Consider the following 15,294-nt stretch of genomic DNA (forward strand, 5'->3'; position numbering starts at 1 on the left):
TGGCTGTGTTGGGTCTTTGTTGCTGTGCATGGGCTTTCTCTAGTTGTGGCGAGCAAGGGCTACTCTTCGTTGCGGTGCGTGGGCTTCTCTTGTTGTGGAGCACGGGCTCTAGGCGTGCGGGCTTCAGTAGTTGTGGCGCACGGGCTCAGTAGTTGTGGCGCACGGGCTTAGTTACTCCGCAGCATGTGGGATCTTCCTGGACCAGGGCTCGAACCTGTGTCTCCTGCATTGGCAGGCGGATTCTTAAGCACTGCGCCACCAGGGAAGCCCTGGTATAAAGGTTTTAGTCACTTTTCTGAGGTATAATTTTTTTTTAAATGAGAATCCTATATATATATATATTTTAATTATTTATTTATTTTATCATTTATTTGGTTGCACCAGGTCTTAGTTGTGGCCGGCAGGTTCCTTAGTTGTGGCATGCGAACTTTTAGTTGCGGCATGCATGTGAGATCTAGTTCCCTGACCAGGGATTGAACCCAGGCTCCCTGCATTGGGAGCATGGAGTCTTAACCACTGTGCCACCAGGGAAGTCCTGAATTATAATTTATATAAAATAAAATGCACGCATTTCAAATAGTTATATGAGTTCTGACAAATGTATACACCTCTGTAACATCTACCACAATCAAGTCACTGAACATTTCTTTCTCCCAAAAAGTGATCCCTCATGCCCCTTTGCTGTCTACCCCAACCACACCCCTCTGGCCCTGAGCCATCCATCTGCTTTTTTCACTATAGTTTTACCTTTTCTAGAATTTCAATGTTTTTTTTTCCACTTTTTAAAAATTGTGGTAAAATTCATATAACATAATTACTATCTTAACCATTTTTAAGTGTACAGGTCAGTGGTATTAAATGTATTCACACTGTCGTGCAACCATCACCACCACGATCATCCCCTTAACTCTCTTTATCTTGTAAAACTGAAACTCTATACCCATTAAACAACAACTCCCTATGCTCCCCTCCTCCCTAGCCCCGGGCAACCACCCCTGTACTTTCTGTCTTTATGATTTTGATGACTCTAAGTACCTCATATAAGTAGAATCATACAATATTGGTCTTTTTGCATCTGGCCTCTTTCACCGAGCATAATGTTTTCCGGGTTCATCCATATTGCAACATGTATCAGAATTTTGTTCCCTTTTATGGTTGAATAATATTCCATTGTATGTAGGTACCATATTTTGCTTATCCATTCACCTGTCAGTGAGTACTTGGGCTGCTTTTATGTTTTAGCTTCAGTAAATAATGCTGCTACAAACATGGGTGTACAAAGGTGAACTCTTTAAGACCCCGCTTGCAATTCTTTAGGGTTTATACCCAGAAGTGGAATTGCTGGATCATATGGTAACTCTATTTTTAATTTTTTGAGGAGCTGCCACACTGTTTTCCAAAGCAACTTTAACATCTTACTTTCCCACCAACACTGAGTGCACAGGGTTCCAATTTCTCCACATTCTCACCAGTACTTGTTGTTTTCTGGTTTTTTGATAGCAGCCATCCTAATGGGTGTGAGGTGGTATTTCATTGTAGTCTTGATTTGTGTTTCCCCAATGATTAGTAATGTTGAGCATCTTTTCGTGTGCTTATCGGCCATTTATACGTCTTCTTTGGAGAAATATCTATTCAAATCCTTTGCCCATTTTTCAATCAGGTTGTTTGGGTTTTTTGTTGTTGTTGAGTTTTAGGAGTTCTCTATATATTCTGGATATTAAATCCTTATGAGATACATGATTTGCGAATATTTTCTTCCATCCTGTTTTTTGTACTCTGTGTCTTTCGATGTACAAAATTGTTTAATTTTCATGAAGTCCAATTTGTCTAATTTTTCTTTTGTTACCTGTGCTTTTGGTGTCATATCCAAGAAATAATTGACAAATCCAATGTTGTGAAGCTTTGTCCTCTGTTTTCTTCTAAGAGTTTTATTGGTTTAGGTCTTACATTTATCCATTGTGAGTTAATTTTTGTGTATGGTATTAGGTAAGGATCCAACTTTATTCTGTTGTATGTGGATATCCAGTTTTCATAGCACCATTTGTTGAAAAGACTGTCCTTTTCTCATTGAATGGTCATGGCACCCTTGTCAAAAATCATTTTACCACATACATGAGGGTTTATTTCTGGGCTCTCTATTCTATTCCATTGGTTTACATGTCTGTCTTTATGCTAATACCATACTCTTTTGATTACTGCCACTTTGTGGTAAATTTTGAAATTAAGAAATGTGGGTCCTCGGGGCTTCCCTGGTGGTGCAGTGGTTGAGAATCTGCCTGCCGATGCAGGGGACACAGGTTCGTGCCCCGGTCCAGGAAGATCCCACATGCCGCGGAGCAGCTAGGCCCGTGAGCCATGGCTGCTGAGCCTGCATGTCCGGAGCCTGTGCTCCACAACGGGAGAGGCCACAACAGTGAGAGGCCTGCGTACGGCAAAAAAAAAAAAAAAAAAGAAGTGTGGGTCCTCTAGTTTTGTTCTTTTTTTTTTAATACGGCAGCTTCTTATTTAGTTTTGTTCTTTTTCAAGATTGTTTTGGCTATTTGAGGTGCCTTGAAATTCCATGTGAATTTTAAGTTGGGTTTTTATATTTCTGCAAAAAAAAAATGTCATTGAGATTTTGATAGGGATTGCACTGAGTCTGTAGCTAGCTTTCAGCAGTATTGACATTTTAACATTAAGTCTTCAAGTTCATGAACATGGGATGTGTTTCCATTAATTTATGTCTTCTTTAATTCAGCAGTGTTTTGTAGCTTTCATTGTACAGGTCTTTTACCTCCTTGGTTAAGTTAATTCCTAAGCATTTTATTCTTTTTGATGTTATTGTGAATGGAATCGTTTTTGTGATGTCCTTTTCAGGTTGTTCATTGCTCATGTATAGAAATGAAGGTGAATTTTGTGTGTTGACTTTGTATCCTGCTACTTTGATGAATTCACTTATTAGTTCTAACAATTGTTTTGTGGAACCTTTAGGATTTTCTGCATAAAAAATCATATCTGCAAACAGATGATTTTACTTCTTCCTTTCCAATTTGGATGACTTTTCTGTGTGGCCTTTTATGGCCACATAATTTTCTACTGTATAACTTGGCCATAATAATTCTACCAATCTTCTTTGGATAGAAACTTCGTTTTTTCCCCTTCAGTTTCTTTTTCTTACCTAATTGCTCTGGCTAGAACTTCCAGTACTATATTGAATAGAAGTGGTGAAAGCAGGCATCCTTACCTTGTTCCCAATGTTAGAGGAATCACTATCAGTCTTTCATCATTGAGTATGATGTTTGCTGCAGGTTTTTATTATGTGGAGATAGATTCCTTCTATTCCTAGCTTACTGAGTGTTTTTTTTTTTTTTTTTTTTTTGTGGTACACGGGCCTCTCGCTGTTGTGGCCCCTCCCGTTGTGGAGCACAGGCCCCGGATGCGCAGGCTCAGCAGCCACGGCTCACGGGCCCAGCTGCTCCGCGGCATGTGGGATCTTCCCAGACCAGGGCACGAACCCGTGTCCCCTGCATCGGCAGGCGGACTCTCAACCACTGCGCCACCAGAGAAGCCCACTGAGTGTTTTTATAATGAAGGGATGTTCAATTTTGTCAAATGCTTTTTCTGTGTCAGTTGAGATGTTCATGTGGGTTTTTTCCTTCCTTTTGTTTATGTGGCATATTACATTGGTTGATTTTCCTATGTCGAACCATCCTTGTATTCCGTGAATAAATTCCATTTGGTTTTTGTTGAAGATTTTTGCATCAGTGCTCATAAAGGATATCTATATTTTTCTTTTCTTATAGTGTCTTTGTTTGGCTCTGGTATCAGGGTAATGCTGGCCTCATAGAATGGGTTGGGAAATGTTCTCTCCTTTTCAACTTTTCAGAAAATTTTGAGAAGGATTGGTATTACTTCTTTAAATGTTTGGTAGAATTCACTAGTGAATATATATATATATTTTTTGGCTGCACCACATGACATGTGGAATCTTAGGTCCTTGACCAGGGATCGAACCCATGCTCCCTGCATTGGAAGCACAGAGTCTTAATTACTGGACTGCCAGAGAAGTCCCTCTTTTCTAGTTTTAGTAATTTAAGTCATCTCTCTTTTTCCTTAGTCCATCTAGCAAAAGATTTGTCAATTTTATTAATCTTTTTGAAGAACCAGCTTTTGGTGTCATGGATTTTTCTCTATCATTTTTCTATTTTATTTTTATTATTTCCTTCCTTATGCTAGTTTTGGGTTTAGTTTGTTCTTTTTTTCTAGTTTCTTAAGTTGTAAAGTTAGGTTGTTGATTTGAGATCTTTCCCATTTTTTAATATAAATACTTATAGCTATCAGTTTCCTCCCTTAGCACCACTTTCACTGTGTCGCATAAGTTTGGCATGTTGTGTTTTCATTTTTATTCATCTCTGAGTATTTTTAAATTTTCCTTGTGCATTCTTCCTTAATACATTAGTGATTTAAAAGTGTGTTGTTTGGGCTTCCCTGGTGGCACAGTGGTTGGGAGTCCGCCTGCCAATGCAGGGGACCTGGGTTTGGGCCCTGGTCTGGGAGGATCCCATGTGCCACGGAACAACTGGACCTGTGTGCCACAGCTGCTAAGCCTATGCTCTGGGGCCTGTGAGCCATGGCTGCTGAGCCCGCGCGCTGCAATTATTGAAGCCCGAGTGCCTGGAGCCTGTGTTCTGTGACAGGAGAGGCCACCGCGGTGAGAGGCCTGTGCACTTCAGCGAAGTGTGGCCCCCGCTTGCCGGAACTGGAGGGAGCCCGCGCTCTGCAGCAAGGACCCAACGCAGCCAAAAATAAATAAAAATAAAATAAATTAAAAAAAAATAGTGTGTTGTTTAATTTCTGCAATTTCATGCATTTTCCAGTTTTTCTTCTGTTATTTATTTCTAACTTCATCCCACTGTGGTTAGAGAAGATACTTTGTATAATATCTATATTTTAAAATCTCTAAAGACTTAACTTGTAGCCTAACATATGGTCAGCTCTGTTAAAATCCCATGTGCATTTGAAAAGAATATTCTCTTGTTGGGTAGTGTATTCTGTATGTGTCTGTTAGATCTAATTGTGTTACGACTTCTATTTCATTATTTGTCTTCTGTCTGGTTGTTCTATGCATTATTGTGAGTGGGTTATTAAAGTATCCAACTATTATTGTGGAACTATTTCTCCCTTCAGTCCTGTCAGTTTTTGCTTCATATGTTTTAATGGTCTTTCATTAGGTATATAATGTTTATAATTGTTATATCTTCTTGCTGTTTCAAATCTTTTATTAATATAAAATGTCCTTCTTTGTCTCTTGTAACCTTTTTTGATTTAAAGCCTTTTTTGTCTGATATCAGTATAGCTTCCCCTGCTCTCTTTTGGTTACTATTGTCATGGAATGTAGTTTTTAGGTTTTTTGGGTGGGGCCATGCTGCACGGCTTGTGGGATCTCAGTTCCCCAACTAGGGATTGAACCTGAGCCACAGCAGTGAAAGCCCGGAATCCCAACCACTAGGCAACCAGGGAACTCCCCATGGAATATCTTTTTTTGTCCTTTAATTTTCAACCTATTTGTGTCTTTGGATCTAAAGTTAGTCTCTCATAGACATCCTGTAGTTGGATCACATGGTTTTCTCCATTCTGCCAATCTCTGTCTTTTGATTAGAGAGTTTAACCCATTTACATTTAAAGTAATTGCTGATAAGAAGGGCCTTACTTCTGTCATTGTGCTATTTGTTTTTATTCTGCCTTATTACTTTCCCCCCTCATTTCTTGCATTACCGTCTTCTTTTGTATTTAGTTGATTTTTTTGTACTGAAATGTTAAAATTCCTTTTTCATTTCCTTTTGTGTATATATTTTAGTTATTTTCTTTGTGGTTACCATGGGTTACATTTAATATCCTAAAGTTATAATACTCTAATTTAAATTTATACCAGCTTAACTTCAATAACAAACAAAAACTTTGCTCCTTTACAGCTCTGTCCCCACCCCTTTTGGTTGTTGATGTCACAGTGTTACACCTTTATACATTGTGTGCCCCCCAAACATAAACTAATAATTTAAAAAAATTCTTTAGTCTCTTATATTATGTAGAAAACAAAATTTGAAGTTACAAACCAAAGATACAGTAATATTATCTTGTACACTAATAATTGGTTTTTTTCTTTAAATATAATAGTATCTTAAATCATGTAGAAAACAAAAAGTGCAGTTATAAACCATTGTTACTAGCGTTTATAATTGCCCATGTGTTGACTTTTGTTGAGATCTTTATTTCTCCATATGACTTTGAGTTACTACTGTCTAGTGCTCAGGACTCCCCTGAGCATTTCTTGCAGGGAAGGTCATGGTCATGAACTCCCTCAGCTTTTGTTTATCCTGGAATGTCTTAATTTCTCCCTTAATTTTTTAAAAATAAATTTATTAATTTTATTATTTTATTTTATTTATTGTTTCTGACTGCATTGGGTCTTCGTTGCTGTGCGTGGGCTTTTCTCTTGTTGCGGCGAGTGGGGGCTACTCTTCTTTGTGGTTTGCAGGCTTCTCATTGTGGTGGCTTCTCTTGTTGAGGAGCATGAGCTCTAGGTGCACGGGCTTCAGTAGTTGTGGCATGTGGGCTCAGTAGTTGTGGCTCGTGGGCTTTAGAGCGCAGGCTCAGTAGTTGTGGCTCACGGGCCTAGCTGCTTCGCGGCATGTGGGATCTTCCTGGACCAGGGATCAAACCCATGTCCCCTGCACTGGCAGGTGGATTCTCAACCACTGTGCTACCAGGGAAGCCCCTCCCTTAATTTTGAAGGACAGTTTTGCTGGATATAAGACTCTTGGTTGATAGGTTTTTTTCTTTGAGCAATTTGAATATGTCAGCCTACTCTTTTCTGGCCTCCAAAGTTTCTGATGAGAAGTCTGTTGATAATCTTATTGAGGATCCCTTGTGTGTGATGATTTTCTTCCTCTCTTGCTGATTTCAAGATTGTCTTTGTTTTTTGAAGGTTTGATTATAATGTGTCTTGGTGTGGGTCTTTTTGAACTAATCTTACTTGGAGTTTGTTGAGCTTCCTGTATGGTTTACAATGTATTAAAAAATTTTTTTTTAATTAATTAATTTTATTTATTTTTGGCTGCATTGCGTCTTCGTTGCTGCGAGTGGGCTTTCTCTAGTTGCGGTGAGCGGGGGCTACTCTTCGTTGCAATGCACAGGCTTCTTATTGCGGTGGCTTCTCTTGTTGCAGAGCGCGGGCTCTAGGCGTGCAGGCTTCAGTAGTTGTGGCACGTGGGCTCAGTAGTTGCAGCATGCAGGCTCAGTAGTTGTGTCTCGCGGGCTCTAGAGCGCAGGCTCAGTAGTTGTGGTGCATGGGCTTACTTGCTCTGCAGCATGTGGGATCTTCCCAGACCAGGGCTCGAACCCGTGTCCCCTGCATTGGCAGGTGGATTCTTAACCACTACGCCACCAGGGAAGCCCTACAATGTATTTTTATGTGGGGAAAAAACTCAATGTGCAGAGGAGAATTATGATGGGATACCTTTATGTTTTAAAAAGAAAATAGGATACTGTTTTTGTCTGGCTAGAGATTAGCTGGAAATATTTGACAGTGGGATTAAGGAATTATTTCTTATTTTGTGAATTTTGATTGCTTAGATTTTGCTAACTAATGTGTATTGCTTCCCCTCATTTAAATAGATTGCTTATAGAATTATAAAAGTAAAACATTAAAATCATTTAAATAATACAAAAGTAAGTAAAGTATATACCTCACTTCCACTCCCCAGGGGTGACCTCTTCTAGTTGATGGTTTTGTTTTTTTTTTAAGTAGGTGCTAGTGCAATAGGGCAAATAAAAGAAATAAAAGACATCAAGATTGGAAAAGGAAAGAATAAAACTGTCACTGTTCACAGTTGACATGACTGTATACTTTGAAAATCCAAAAGAATCTACAATAGAACTATTAGAACTAATATATGAACTTAACAAGGTTTCTGGACACAAGATCAATACACAAAAAGATCAGTTATATTTCTACGTACTAGCAACACTCAAGTCAAAAGTAAAAATTTTAAATACCATTTAAAAACTCAAATATATAAGAATAAATCTAGGGACTTCCCTGGTGGTCCAGTGGCTAAGACTCCACGCTCCCAATGCAGGGGGCCTGGGTTTGATCCCTGGTCAGGGAACTAGATCCCACGTGCTGCAACTAAGAGTTCACATGCCACAAATAAAGATCCCACGTGCTGCAACAAAGATCCTGTGTGCTGCACCTACGACCCAGCATAGCCAAATAAATAAATAAATATTAAAAAAAGAATAAATCTAGCAAAAAAATTTGCATGACCTCCACATTGAAAACTATGAAACAATACTAAGAGAAATTAAAGAAGACCTAAAGTAGGGATTTGCCATATTCATGGATTGAAAGACTCAGTATTATTAAGATGATCTATAGATTGACATACCAATCAAAATCCCAGCAGGCTTTTTGGAGGGGAGTGGGGAGGGTGGAAATTGGTAAGCTGATTCTAAAACATAAACAAAAGACCCTGAAATAGACAAAATAATCTTGAAGAAGAAGAACAAAGCCTGAGGACTTACACTACACAATATCAAGACTTAGTATAGAGCTATAGGTATTGGTACAAGGGCAGACAAATAGACCAGTGCACTAGAATAGAGGGTCCAGAAACAGACCCACACATATATGGGCACCTGATTTATAACAAGGCCTCCACTGCAATTCAGTGGGCATTAAATTGTGCTGGCTAATGGGATATTCATATGGGAAAAGTGAACCCTGACCTCTACCTCACACCGTACACAAAACATTAATTCAAGCTGGATCATAGATCTATCTAAATGTGAATGCTAACACAGTCAAGCCTTAGAAAAAATACAGGATAAAATATCTTTTTAGGGCTTCCCTGGTGGCACAGTGATTGAGAGTCCGCCTGCTGATGCAGGGGACATGGGTTCGTGCCCCAGTCCGGGAAGATCCCACATGCCACAGAGTGGCTGGGCCCATGAGCCATGGCCGCTGGGCCTGTGCGTCCAGAGCCTGTGCTCCGCAACAGGAGAGGCCACAACAGTGAGAGGCCCACATACCGCAAAAAAAATATATATATATATCTTTTTGAACTTGGTCTACATAAAGATTAAACAGAACACAAAAAGCACTAACCATGAAAGAAAAGAACAATATATTGAGATTCATTAAAATTAGGAATATCTGTTCATTAGAAGACAGCATTAAAAGGTGAAAAAGCAAACCATTGACTAGGAGACAACATCCCCAGCACATTAATCAATCAGTAAGAAACAGACACCTGATGATAAACTGAGCCAAAACTTGAAAGAATGTCACTGCAGAGAATATCATTAGTAATCAGAAAATGAAAATTAAGATCACTCTGGAAAAATGTTTGGTAATGATAAGACTAAATATGCATATTTCTGTGACCCAGTAATTTCCCTCCTGGGTATATACCCAACAGAAACGAGTGTTTATGTCCACCAAAACCCAGATCAGAATATTTATAGCAGCTTTATTCATAAACTCCAGAAGAGTGGAAACAACCAATGTCCATCAACAAAAGATTGAGATTCTTTTTGGAATGTTCATACAATCAAATCCTACATTATAAAGAAACAGAATAAGCTACTGATATCCTCAACACTATGGCTGACTCTCGCAGACATTGTGAGTGAAAGAAGTCTGATGCAAAAGAGACACACTCTTGTGATTCCATTTGTAGGAAGTTTAAAGTCAGGCCAAACCAATCTGAAAAGATAGAAGTCAAAGTAGTAGTTACACTTGGAGGCGGTTCTGACTGGATGGGGCATGAGGGAGCCTTCTAGGGTGCTGTAAACTTCTATCTACTAATCTGGATGGTGTACACACAGGCGTACACATATATAAAAATCCGTTGAGCTCACTTTACTGTCTACGTTATACCTCAATTTAGAGAACGTTATGCTAGCAGCTATCTAAAAGTTAAAATGTATGTAAACCAAAATGAAGCACTGTTACTGCAGCCTCTTAGTGCATGAGCTGGGACACTCAGGCCTCTGTCCTGCTCTCAGGGCGATTTCAGGGTGTGGCCCAGGGCTGGACACAGCCTCCTGCATTGGATGTCCAGGTACACCCACCAAGTAACAGACTATGCTTTGGTGGGGGTGGGGTGGTGGCCAGGAGTACGCAGGACCATGTTGAAGAAGGGCCAGGCTCAGTGCCTCTCAGCTCTGGCAGGACATTGTCTGGAGCACTAAATATTTTTTTAATTTAAAATTTTTATTGTGGTAAAGTATACCTAACATAAAATTTACTATTTTAACTATTTTTTAAGCATTCAATTCAGTGACATTAAGTACATTTATAATGTTGTGCAACCATCACCACCATCCACCTCTAGAACTTTTTCATCCTCCCAAATGGAAACTCTGTACTTATTAAGCACTGACTCCCCAGCCCCTGGTAACCACTTTCTGTTTAAATGAATCTGACAACTCTAGGTACCTCATGTAAGTGGGATCACACAGTATTTGTCCCTTTGCATCTGGCTTCTTTGAGCATAATGTTTTCCAGGCTCATCCAAGTTGTAACAGGTACTAGAATTTCATTCCTTTTTAAGGCTAAATCATATTCCAGTTTATGGATGGACCACATTTTGTTTATTCATCCATTCGTCAATAGATATTGTACTTAGGTTGTTTCCACCTTTTGGCTCTTGTGAATAATGCTGCTGTGAACGTGGGAGTACAAATAGCAGTTCAAGGCCCTGCTTTCAACTCTTTTGGGTGTATACCCAGAAGTGGAATTGCTGGATTTTATGGTCATTCTATGGAGCGCTATTTTAAAAAAGCCACTGCTTAGCCCAACTGTGCAGAGATTTCACTGGTCTGGGGTAGAGCCCCTACATGGATGCATTTTAAAGCTACCCAGGTGATTCTAATGAGCAGCCAGAGTTGAGAACCACTGGGCCAGAGAGAGGCTAGGAAAGTGACAAAGAAGCGACTGCAGAAGGCGAGAGTGAGCAGGAGGAAGAGGCCGGCCTGCGTGTGCCTGGGAAGGTGGGAGGGCGAGCTCCTTGCCTCTGGGTCCCAGCAGCCACTCAGCAGTGGGGCCAACATTCCCTCCTGATCGGACACCCATCTTTCTTGCCCCACTGACCTCGCCTAGGGTTGCCAGATTTAGCAAATTAAGATACAGGACAGCCAGTGAAATTTGAATTTCAGACAAACAACAAATAATTCTTTTAGTATATCTTATGTACTACTTGGGACATACTTATACTTAAAAAAAACAAAACTCATTCTTTATCTGAGATTAAATATTAACAGGGTGTTCTGTTATCTGGCACCCCTACTCAAGCCCCACTCAGATAAGAGACCCCCCAGCCTGGCCTTCACCTTTGGACACCTTGTCCCAACAAGAACAGAAGAGGAGACCCCAGCAGTTGGCCCAGGAGCCACACCATTCCCATGACCTCCCAGGGCCAGCAGCGGCTGAGGGTGGCTACCTGGCCACCTGTGTGGACAGCCCTGCTTACAGCCCCAGATGCCACCCTCACAGGGTGGAACCTACCACAGACTTCTGAGCAGGGTGACATCCGGTGGCCACACATGCCACCAGGGACAGCCAGGTAGACCCTGCCCAGTGTAGACAGTCTTTGGTGAGCAGCAGGAGGCCTGAGAGCCCAGCTTAAAGTGAAGAAGACTGAGGGCGGGTGGACCTTAGATCGCCTTGGGGGCTTTTAGGGCCAGAGGGCGGTCAGTCTGCAGAGGGTCTGTGCTGTAGCGGGCAGGGCAAGGCCAGACACAGGGCCGGGGTTCCACGGCCACCTCCCTGGAGTAGGGCTTCCCTGCTCCCATGCATCCTCCAGTGCTTCATCTATGGGGCAGGACACAGCTAAGGGCCTGCGTGCCCTTGTGCTGGAATCACTCAGACCCTGTCCCTCAGGCTCCACAGCTGGGCTTCTGTCTCATCTCTGAGGCCCAGGCCCCGATTTCCTCATTGTCTCTGCCAACGAGGCCCGGCTTGTCCTATACTTTCCTTCCAGGGGCCCCAGTCCCGTCTGCCAGGCCTGTGTGAGAGCAGCCGGCCTCTGCTCTGCCCACCTGCACTTGGTGACTGTGGGGCCTGCAGTGCTGCCCTCCCTCCTGGGCTGCCCGTGTCCCAGGCCACAGCTTCTCGGATGTTCCTGTCTCCTGACTCCCGCCCCTGCCCCCCAGGGCCCGAGACTTCAATTCTCAGCCCTCTTAGGTGGCCCCCCCCGACCATGACCGCTGACCACCTGAGACCAAACAGCCTTTCCCAGAGGCAGGAAGCAGTGCCTCACCGCGAGACACAGCTCTCCTAACTTCACTGCCCTGGAACCCTCTTGGGGACCGGGACAGGCTCAACCCTGGGGATCCTGGCACCCCTGGGACAGAGGAGGAGGTGCCCAGCCTGCACCCCCACCTGGGAGCCAGCTGCAGGTTTCCCTGTAATGGCCAAGGGTGAGCCCTAGGGCTCAGGGAAAGCATGTGCGTCCTTTGAGGGGACAGGGAAAAACCCTGGGACCCGGGAGCCTGGCCACAGGGGAGGGCCCTATGACCAATAGCCACCCTGGACCAGCTCTATGGCGCCTCTTCTGAGAAAGCCTCTGTGATTACCGTCCCTCTCAGAATGATGAACCTCACTTCCATCCGAGGGTGCAGCTGGGAGAGGACCCTGGGGACTGCTCACCCAACATGAGGGTGACATTTATGGAGCAGGCACTGGGTGATACACCCAACCCCACCTGCACCACCTCCCTTGGTCCTCAGGACCCTGGGCAGGTCTGGTATTGTCCCCTCCATCTTAAGGGAGGAAAGGGGATGCTAGGATGGTGCCCAGGTCTGTTGATTCCAAGTTTAACCACTGGGCTGCACTGCTCAACCTCACCTCTGCCTGCCTGCCGCACTTTCCAGCTACTTCCTGCTCCTCCTGTCCCATCATTGGTACCTGGGGTGCTGGGCTTTGTTGCCTTGGCCCATTGTGGGCTGTCCTTAGGCACCTGTTTGCTTATTTCACACCGTTATCTAGTCCTTCCCAGCAGCTCCTGGCACCCATGGGGACACCTTCCTGGAGTTGCCCCAGCCACCACTCCACAGAGTGGCTCAGGCCTTCGAAGTCATGGTCCTTTCTGCCAGCTGTCTCCTCTTTCTCCCCCATCCTGCACTGAGACAGTCTGGACTCGACTTACCTCCCGGGCCTCATTGCTTCAGGGATGCCAATGCTGGGGGGCCGAGGGTGTCCATCCCAGTGCTCCTGGGCTCAGCCCTGCTCCAGTGGACAGAGGCAGCTGGGTGGGTGTGAGGATGTCCCGGGAATCTCTGTGGCTGGTCAGCTGGTCCCCGAGCCGTCAGGATCTGTCCAGGGCAGGAGTGAAGCCCTGTCTGGAGGGATCAGGAGGTGATTACCGTGCAGGGCAGCAGGGCCGCGGCCTGCCAGCTCCCGCACTCCCCCGAGCCCACCGGCTGTCACGGCAGCCGGGGCTCCTCACCTCTTCCTGTGCCGGGCTCCACCTCAACCCTCCTTCCTGTCTGATTTCAAAAGCCAACAGCCTTACAGACAAATCAGTGAGCTGTAGCTGCCTCGGGCCAGCTCTCTGGCTTTGTCACCACCCTGTAAGTCAGAGGCAAGGGTGATGCCAGGGTCTTGTTTCAAGGACTGAGTGCCCCTGCAGACCTGATGCTCAGGGGAAAGTGGTCCAACCAAGGCCACAAAGGAAAACAGACTCACCATCAGCAGACCTTTGCTTTTTGGGGGGTGGTAGGGAAACCAGGCAAGCGTGGGGGCATTCAGTGACTTCCTCAAGGCCACACAGCAGGCAGCTGACCTCGCTGGGGCTGGAACTGCGTCCTGCCACTCTAGGCTGGCATGCTCTGATATGGTGTGTGGCCCTCCTCACCCCTTCTTCTAACCGCCCTTGCTTTCCTTCTCTCTAGCACCCAACAGGCACCTTTGCCCCAGCTGTACTCCACAGTGTCTTCCCGACTCACGGGCCCCCAAGGCAGGTCAGCTGCACCTGAAACAGCAGAATGTGGCAGTTCACTCAGGCCCCTGGAGGTGGACCTCAGCACGTGCGCTGCATTGATGGGGAAGGACACAGCCCAGAGTGAACAACATGAGAAAAGTTACAATAGAGGAAAAATACAGGACAGACTCTGGTGACAGGGAGCAAACCACCTCATGTGAAGCCACTGAGAGAAGCAGATGACGAGGTGGGAGCAAAGTGATGGGGCCTCAGATTTTCTCAGCGAGCAGGTGGGAGCCAGCAATGGTTGTAGAGCAGGAGAGTAGTAGGTTCAAGTGCATGTAGCAGCTTGTGTGTGAGGGGAGTTGGGAGGGGGCGGGGCATGTGCTTGTATTAGCCTGTCCTCAAGAGCCGCGTGGGTGATGGAGGGGAGAGTACCAAGGGGGCAGATCAGAAGTGCTTCATAGAATGCCATGCTCCCATTCCCCCCTCACTCCCTCTGTCCCTTCCATCAGCGCTCGCCAGGTGCTGGGGGGATACACGGTGGCTACCCTGGAGAAGCCTGCTGAGGCTTCAGGCAGGCAGAGTGCAGACTGGCGGCTGCAGCCCTGGCCAGAGGTGCAGCGAAGGCATTTGAGAACAGGCCGCCCACAGGATGTTGGAAACCACAAGGGCCAGGTGGGTATCTGTCACACGACAGAGGCCAGGAGGCCCCTCTGCTCCTCCCTCCACGGCTCAGGGTCGATGGATCCTGAGCACAAAATGAAACAGCATCCTCTGTGGGGAATCCCAGGGCACCCCTGAGTCAGCACTGCCCCCCACCTTTCCTTCCCACCTAGAAGGGATGTCCCATGGCTGGGTAGGGCTGGGCCCCAGGCTCCCTCTGCTGGCTCCTCTAAGAAGTTCGGGGCCTTCTCCTGACTCTCCTGGGGGTTTTCATACGTTTGGGGTGAGGTCTCCTGTGCTCGTTCTCACTCTGGGGCTTTCTATCCACCCAGAGTTGTGGTCAGCTGGGCAGGCCCTTCCCAGCTCAGCGAAAACCTGAGGCTTCCTGCCTGCATGGGCCTCTCTGGGGTTGTGCAGGCTGCAAGGCCCCCTTGCTGGGGCCCTGCTCAAGCTGGGCTGTGGCTGTCCTTTGATTGCCTTAAGTGACCATGTCCCGGCCGAGGCCAAGCCACAGGAAGCGGGACCGGCCCAGGAGGTCACATCACAGTGAAGCGCGGGTGTCTCCTCGTTTTCGCTGATGGGTGAATGTTCCGCTGCCCTGGAGCTCAGCGCATGTTCTTCCTATGCTGAGTCCCTGTGGTGACTGGCAGAGCTTCTGCACAGG

The 15,294-nt window shown here is 45.1% G+C and overlaps 1 protein-coding gene across 8 annotated transcripts in view; it reads right to left on the reverse strand.

The window, feature by feature from the left end:
* The window catches only part of NLRC3 (NLR family CARD domain containing 3), a 39,176-nt gene extending 25,701 nt beyond the window's left edge, over positions 1-13,475 (reverse strand). For 5 of the 8 annotated variants that reach the window (XM_029221031.1, XM_029221025.1, XM_029221022.1 and 2 more), the window contains exon 1: positions 13,191-13,475. The gene's annotated coding sequence lies outside the window, so the exon portion shown is untranslated. Of the gene's footprint in view, positions 1-7,724; positions 7,790-13,190 lie in introns of all 8 variants that reach the window. The other 3 variants (XM_029221026.1, XM_029221021.1, XM_029221028.1) reach the window with 1 other exon arrangement.
* Between the last annotated feature and the right edge of the window lie 1,819 nt (positions 13,476-15,294).

This window comes from Monodon monoceros, unplaced genomic scaffold, assembly GCF_005190385.1.
Source record: "Monodon monoceros isolate NGI ecotype Baffin Bay Population unplaced genomic scaffold, NGI_Narwhal_1 Super_Scaffold_13, whole genome shotgun sequence".
Classification (NCBI taxonomy): domain Eukaryota; kingdom Metazoa; phylum Chordata; class Mammalia; order Artiodactyla; family Monodontidae; genus Monodon; species Monodon monoceros.